The following is an 8,153-nucleotide window of genomic DNA, read 5'->3' on the forward strand; positions in this document are numbered from 1 at the left end:
AAATAGGCTCTTCCAGAGTCGCTGCCAAAAAACCCTTCAAGCAAAATGCCATGGCCAAGGGAAGAGGGTGGTGTGGTGTGGTGGGGAAGGGGGAGGAAGCTAAGTTAGGAAAGTATCCTGATAGCTAGAGGACAGCAATCGTTCTTTCCGAGAGCAGCTTCTTATTCCTTGGTACAAAGTGCTTATAAATAAGCTCCCAACAGCAACACCACTCGCAGAGGGAAAACAGCTTCCCACCTCCTACACTAATTGATGACTAGGACGGCATCTAGTTATGAAATTCAGCTCGGCTTTTGCTCATCCGACGCTGCGCAGCCCTGTTTATGTACAAACTGTCCCGTGTTGTTGCTTTCGCTTTAGAGTGGAAGGAGTTTCAGGCAGCTCGGGGGACCGACAGAAGGAATACTGTGAAAATTGCACAATTTGCACTGTTGTTTGTCCCTTTACTCGAGATCCCTGTGAAAACAGTGTGTCTGCTGATGATCATGAGAGGAGGAAAATAAATCTTGGTTTCCCTTTTTGCAGGCACCCAAGGAAGCTGGAGTTTGTTTTGTAACACGCTCTCTGCAAAACAAGCTTCTGCAATTACATAAGGAGCTGGACACAGCAGCTGTGAAGCTCGGGGTCTGGTAGTAACACAGCCATCCTTATTCACCTTACAGCAGTCATTTCCAGTGCTGATTTACCAGGCATAAAATGCATTGCAAGAGCTGAAATCCAGCATACACAGGGCTGTCTTTGGGCATGTGTTTTCTGCTTTAAGTCCTCCTCAGTTCAGTGCCCTGGCACCGGTTAGGAGGCACCGAATCCGCTGGCAAAGTTGCACAATTACCATGTGCCAGGGAGCTGTTTGTAAATGGGAATTTTGCAGTTAATCCCACAGTAGCCACAGTCACACGCTGCTCCGCTTTTGCGGCATTAGCCGCGGAGCTGCCCCTTTGCCCACCGCGGCTTTCAGCAAGGCCTGTCCAGTGCTGCGCCGACCCGCGTGCGTTGTTGGCGCGCGGCCGCCGGGCCCCCGGTGGGCTCGGCGGAGGGGGCGAGCGGAGAGCGGCACGGCGCCCGCCTCCCGCTCCCCTCGCCTCCGGCAAGGCAGGCAGGAGGGAAGCCAAATCCTATCCAGTGAGCTCCAGGCGGGCAAGGATCTGCTGCTGCTGAGCATGCTTGCATTTACTGAATACACTCTAATGGAAGAAAACACATAAACCATAAAGCGACACTCCATTTAACTGAAGGGTAACGAACGCGGATAGGTGACCAACAACCTGCTTACGGCCTCACCGCTGCAAAGCTTTTGCCTGCACAAACTACACGTCACCAAGAGTCTCCGTTAGCCCTGCCTGTGGTTTCACTGCACTGGATTAACGCTCAGGAAAGTGCAGGTGCATACATTGATTTTATGGCCGTGCACACAGGCATGTTTACAGGTGTACGATTATTCGAAGATCGCCTGCAGATATTTGCACGTGTCGCCAAAAGGCACAAATAGGCATGCAGTGGTTCTTTGGACAGGCACATTCGGAAGCCTTGTCGGAAAAGGCGCCCTCGTGTAGAAATCGCACTAGGAGTACGGGCCAGACTCTGCTCTCGGTTACGGAGCAGTAAATTCAGGGTACTTCCTGTTGCAATCCACCGAGCGTCCAAAAGAAAAAGTCTAAGTGCGTACGCTTTAGAAGACAGCTCGATTCCTGCAAACTGCTTAGATTTGTATGAACTTCTTTTCTAGGAAATGGGCAGTCTAATCCTGGAAAGAGGGTACATGTGACTTCTGCTCCAGGAAGACGATAGGAGTACTACATGTCATTTGGAAACTAGGGTAAGAATGCATATATATCCTTTCCTTTCATCACACTTAAAAGGGCTGAAAAACAAAGATGCTGCAACAGCTGCCCGAGGTGCGGTTTTAAATTATTTCTGGCACAGGCACTGCATGGTTTAATCACTCCAGGTAGAAATGAAGTGGACTTGACTTCCCCCGTGAACAGCCCCATGTGCCGGCACCGCAGAGCTGATGCTTACCTTGGTGCTACTGCCCTGTTAGGGCCTGCGTGCGCCAAGCTCACCTCTTGACAAGACAGGTCTCTAAGCGGCGTGTGGTGGCTGTTTTCCTTCAGCGTGGTGGCCAAGGACTCTGTTTTCAAAACTGAATGCTGAGGCCCATAAACAAGAGCACTTGTGAAAAAAGTGTGCTTTCATCTTCAGCCATAGTTACGGGCATTATGAATGCAAGTCGTTTACATGCACAAATGAATAATTAAGTCTGTAAATAGACATTTGTATGGAAAAAAATTTACTCAGAATCATGGCGACTTTGGTGGCAGGTCTCTATCGGACTTAAATTAATTTCTGTATATTGTCAAGTAAAAGCTTGCTGGAAGTTTTTCAGGGTGCAAGCACTATATGATCTTAAAACATTTGCAATCTGTGCACAGGCACAGACATGTGCTCCCTGACCTCATTAAAGGCTTTTAAAGAGAAATTGCAGACCTGTGAGATGTGGTTCCTCTCCTATCTAGTTGATATTCTTGGCTTTTGCTCACTGTAGAGGTGATGTGCAGTAGGACACAGGCACAGCTATAACATTGCACCCCCGGTAGCCTGCATCTGTCAGCATTCACAGGCTGAAATGTGCTCTGCAAAGGAGCAGCGTGACCCTACAGCCCTGTCTCCTCCTCAAAGAGTGGCTCTGCATTGACACCACTTGCATGTGTTTTGACTTTGCCCTACCTCTCGCGTGTTTGCTGGCTTTGGGGAATTTGCTGCAGGGTCAGAGAGCAAAGTTGTTGTCATCTGAGTCATGAACTCATCTGCAGTGAAGGACAGAAAGCCCCGTGCCGAGAACATGGTGTCAGAGTCAGATGGTTATTTTTTCACTATTCCCCATGTGCTGCAAGTTTCCACTGGCAGAAGAAGTGTTTGCTTTTTGGACCTTTCCAATCATGCTATCCAGAGAATTAATATTGACATGAAACGATAAGATAGGGGAATGTGGGTACAAGGCTGTTGAGAAGTGGCCGGTCTAAGGAGCTTGCAGCTCCTGGCGGCAGTGGTTTGACTCTCCAAGTTACCAGGGGCAGCAGCAAACATTCTGGTTTCACAATAGAAAGACGGAAGGACCTTCAGGGACCCGGCTCAAAAGCGCTGGAAACTATCCAAGTGGCTTGCTGCAAATGCGCAGGCAAAATGCTCTTGTGAAAAGAGCCCAACAGTTTCTGAATCTCTTCTAACCCAAGTACCCAGCTTTCTGGAGCAGGTTTCATCCCCTTTGCTAGTCAGATACTTGTAAAATTTTGGAATTTTTTCAACAAATTGTAGTCCCAGTGTTTGATGTGGCAGCTGCTTGCAGAGCAAGACTTCTTACTGCTTTTCCTTTTCTTTTTCTTTTCTTTTGATTTTCTGACAGGCTTTGCAAATGGCACGTAACATTTCAAGATCAGGACAGGAGAATGCTACTGATCTTGGCAGAGGGTAAACCCTTTGCAGATCCATGTATGAGAGCTTTGCCATATTTTTCCATACTGTGTCTGATTCTGTAATCAAAGCTGCCAGTTTGCACTATTTTTTGCATAGCCTGTTTGCACAGCTATTTACACTTTTTTCATTACCATAGTATCTGAAGATTAGCTCAAAACTAGTTACTTCTGCCTAGGTAATTAGAAAGGGGGTTTTGTCTTTCTTGGAAGAGATACCACAGCTGTCAACGTCATACAAGATCAGGTCTCCCAGTTCTCAGAAGTTTGTATTGGATTATGAATTCTCCTTCCTATCTGCTGCTATAGGTGAAGAATAACATTGGGAGTTTTAAGTTAGCACTAACTATCCCTATATCTGCATAAATGTTTACGACGCGGTGATTTGTTTCATGGCTGGTGTGTAAGTTCAGATTCCAGCTAGTGTCCGTGACTTAACCTGTTTGTGAGCCTCATTCAGTTGTGGTTTCTTCAAATGGCAATGCCAGTGCAAGGAGACCTCAATCTCCACCCCTACTGGTTTTTCCACTGGCCACCCTATGCCACGCTTTGCAGCCTGCCCTCACTTGTGCACTGTGTGCCAGAGGCCTCAACTGATCTGGGGTGGACCTGCAAAAAGTAGAATAGAAACAGTAGCCCATCAGTGGCAAAAAGTAAAAGGAGTCAGACTGATTTCCAGATTCACTCCCAATACATTCCTAATCTGGTCAGTTGAGCTGTGGCCAGAATAAATCTGAAATTGTAGACTATGGTAAGTTTAAATCAGAACGCATGAATAACCAAAAAAAAAAAGGAAAGAAAGAAAAAAAAAGAAAGAAAAAAAAAAAAAACAGGAAAAATTCCAGATCAACCAGGAGAGGAAAGATGTATAAGAAAGCAAAGTGTAAGCTCCATAGTGTGGACAAGGAAAAACTATTTGAAGAAGGCATACACAGTGTTGATTTGAATACTGAGACTTATTGCTGCACACCACATGGCAGTTGCAAGCTTTACCAACCCTGCGGCTCCCAAAGAGCATTTTGTGGATGGTCAGTGGTCCAAAGAGTGCCTGATGATAGTCTGCACAAAGTGAACTGATCACAAGGTGCTGGCTCCTTCTCCTTGTATCCACCTCTGTAGCTAAAAATACTCTTCATAGTTTCCTAATATTATTTTTTCCAATGGGAGCAATTGCATTTGCTGCTTGATCAGCAATTATTTGCATGATCGTGAACTGGAGGGAAAATAGATCATGAAGACAAGGGATGTCAGCTTGTTTAAGGCCAAGTGCCTGGTTTAGGTGTCCTGCAATGGCTTGGGACCGTGCCAGGGGAACAGTTCTTTTCCAAAGAGGGAATGATTGAGAACTGCCCAAAAGCACTGTGAATGAGTTTGAGAAATGCAGCCACAAAATCACACCGGCTTTAAAAAAATACGATTTCTGTTGGGATGTTCACCAACGTCTGCTGGCTGACCTACCCCAGGGCATCTGGGGAACTGCTGTGTCACATCTCCATGGGTTCCTCCAGCCCGCTGCCCCCACACCACCTCGGAGCAGAGGAACCGAGGCGGCTGTCAGCACCTCCGCCAGCAGCTCCACTTGCCAAAACTGTTACTTTGCAAGTTTTGAAGGTAGAAATAATGACAGAGTTGGAAGAAAATGGTATTTTTGCTAACTCCATAAGGAAAAGAAATTTACTACTCGACGCTTTCCAAGATTCAGGCTTTTTTTTTTGTTTTTTTGGGGGTGCAGACCCTGCGTATGCCATCCCCCTCCTGCGGTGGTCCCCACCTGTGCCCAGCTGGCCCTTGCCGCGGGCCTGCAAGGGGGATGGGGCCCTCGCAGCACCCTGGTTTTGCCCTTGCCTGGTGGCAGGGGGATGCAGCCCCCGCGCCTGCTGCCTGTCCCGGCTGCCTCTCGACTACCCGCGCTGCTGCCAGCAGCGATGTAATGGATGGCGCCCGCTGCGTCCCCCTTCTCCCTACTATGTCTTGCAGACCTTTGAAGCAGGAATTCGGGGCTGCTGGCTGGCTTTTGCAGAGCAGGAGAGTGAGTCTCTCTCTGATGACTCCTCCGGTTTCATCCCTTTTCCCCCTTTTCATTTAATGCCCAGCGTTTTTTTATTCTGTTTTGCTGCTACCTGCCTCTGCCCTCGGTGGCTCCGCGCACGGGCCGTAAGTCGGGTTTGCACTCGTACGTGCTTGACTGAAGGCAAAACGCGTCCCGTGGTGATTTCGTCGCGTGCCGTAGGGAAACGGCGGTGACTGCGCCCAAATGCCTAACACCGACACTCGCTGCCCAAAACTACCTGCTGCTTGCTGCAGGTCCTGGCCCATCGCTGCGGGGCTGCCAGGATCCCTGAGGTCTCCGTCTGCACGCAGGGCTCGGGGATGTGGCGTCCCCTTTGGCAGTCAAGCCCATTGCTTTCTACAGAATTGCTAATGCTGAAAGCGCTGACATGCTGCTCTGTCAGATGTGCCGAGGCACGTGGCCCCCGTCCAGCATGCAAATGCGTGGAAATGCTTTTGCCCTCTGGCCAGGAGTGTTGCATCCAGCAGCCTGACAGCCGCGGGGCACTCGGCAGGTGCTGAGCACGGGGCAGGTGTACCGCTCGCCATATGGTCTACTCAGCACGCTCGGTCTTTAAAGGCCTTTAAATTACAGGCCAGGTGAGATAAAGCAAGTAAAAACACGTGTAGGCAGCGAGTGGGGGAATATGCACAAATAATACGTAAGTCGCTGTTTATCATCCGAAGCGACCAAGACCAGTGGAGTAAACCCAGAGCTGTGTGCTTGACTTGCAAAAGGGTTACGGTGATGGAGGGCACGGGGAAGCCGTGTCCGTTCCCTGGCCTGGAGAGGAAGCTGTGCGACAGACCTGCAACCGATGAGGCAGTCACTTCTAAAACGCTTAGTCCTTGGGAACCACTGCGTGTAGGAATCAGTCAAGTCCCCACTCAGGGATTAGCCAGAAGGTTGGGAAGAGGAATACATGCATACTTAAAAAAAATCTGCATGGGAAAAGGAAATGAAACGTTTTTCAACGTATGAGGTTTTTACATATCCTCACCACAAAGACATGAGTCTGCAAAGTGAATTTCCTTAAGAGACTTCTTCCCTGTGTTCCCACAGATGCTAACGGGGAGCAGAGAGGCAAGGTTTGTGGAAAGTTGCATGCATGGCACATGGGGAGAGGCACGCACGCTTACGTGACTAACTGGAGCCTGCGGCGGCTGTGTGTGCAGGCCCGCTTGTGGCAGCCGCGCCGGCAGGTGACTGCGGCGTTGTGTCATTTAGCACTGGCGCGCACGCTCGCCGGGTTGCAGGTACGAACTCGGCACGCAAACGTGCGTGCGCTCGCGCGGCTGCAGTTGCGCCGTGCATTCTTCCGGGCCGAAATAACCCCCTTTTTCTCCACCTCGATGCGAAACGACTCTCCCTTGCGGCACGTTAACGTGGCGAGATCGCCAGCTAACCCGCGCGTATCGCTGTCCGTGCCCGCTCCGGTCATCCCCGCCCGGAGGAAACCCGGGGACGCGCGGCGGCGGCGGCCGTGGCGGCAGCGGCGGCGGCGGCGGCGGCGGGGGGGCTCTGCCGGCGCCGGCGGCTCGCGCGGCGCCTGCTGCCAACTGTTGCCGAAGGCACGTCGAGGGCGGCCGCGGGGCCGCGCGCATTGTTTCGGGGGGCCGGCGGGCAGCGGGGCCCCAGCTGACAGCTGTGCAGCGCGCGTATCGCTAACAGCTGCCTTCTCCCGGGGGGAAATTAAAAGATTAGGGGGATGCGGGCACGTGCTGGCTGCTGGGGCCGCAGACAAACGCTTGATTGAGGGCGGACGTGGCCGGCAGCGGCGGACAAAAGCGGCAGGCTGGAGCGAGGCGAAGGGTCAGCGGGGGCCCGTGCTTTGAGGGAGACAAAAGGCCGGAGGAGGAGGAGGAGGAGGAGGAGGAGGAGGCGACGTGAAAAGCCGGCCCCGGGCCCGGCGGAGCGGCCGCCGCGCCGCTGAAAAGGCCGCCGCGGCGCAGCGACAGCTGCTGCCGCACAAGAAATTTGAGACGCTCCTTTCACAAACACAACGGGGCCGGGGGAAGAAAGGGGAGGCCACGCTTCGCCCCCGGGGAGCGAAGCGCCCGCCGCCGCCGCCGAGGGGCACCCAGGGCCTCCCCGGGCGTGCTGCCACGCGCGCTTTTCTCTCCCTCGTTTTTCCCGTTACAGGTTTGCACCTAGAGGACTTGAACGCCGATTAGTCCAAGTACGTGGCGGGACGGCAGAGAAGCGGGCCGCGGCTCCCCGCGCGGCTCCCCGCCGTTTGTCGTCCGCCCCGACACGCGGCGCCGGAGCGGGGCCCGCGGCCGAGCGGGGCCTGCGGCCGGACGTCGCCCCGGCGGCGGCCGGGGGCCCCCGGCTCGTTGGCTTAGAGGAGTCTGCAGCAGGCGTGGGGCAGCGCGCCAGCCCCGGTCCTTTGCAAGACCCGGCCGCAGGCGCTGGCGGATAGAGATGAGTAAAGGCCAGCTAGCTGCGAGCGGGGATCTTCTCCAGGAGGCCCCCGCTCCTTGGGAAAAGCGGGCTGCCACACACAGGCGCGCGCGCAGCGAGGCTTGCCGTCACCTCCCCCCGGCCCGGCCCCGTGCTGCTTTTGAGCAGGCGGCTCTTTGAATGCCTCTTTGAAATCTGCTGGCATATGTTTCCTGGGCTTTCCTGGTGCG

The sequence above is a fragment of the Rhea pennata genome, chromosome Z (assembly GCF_028389875.1).
Source record: "Rhea pennata isolate bPtePen1 chromosome Z, bPtePen1.pri, whole genome shotgun sequence".
Lineage (NCBI taxonomy): Eukaryota > Metazoa > Chordata > Aves > Rheiformes > Rheidae > Rhea > Rhea pennata.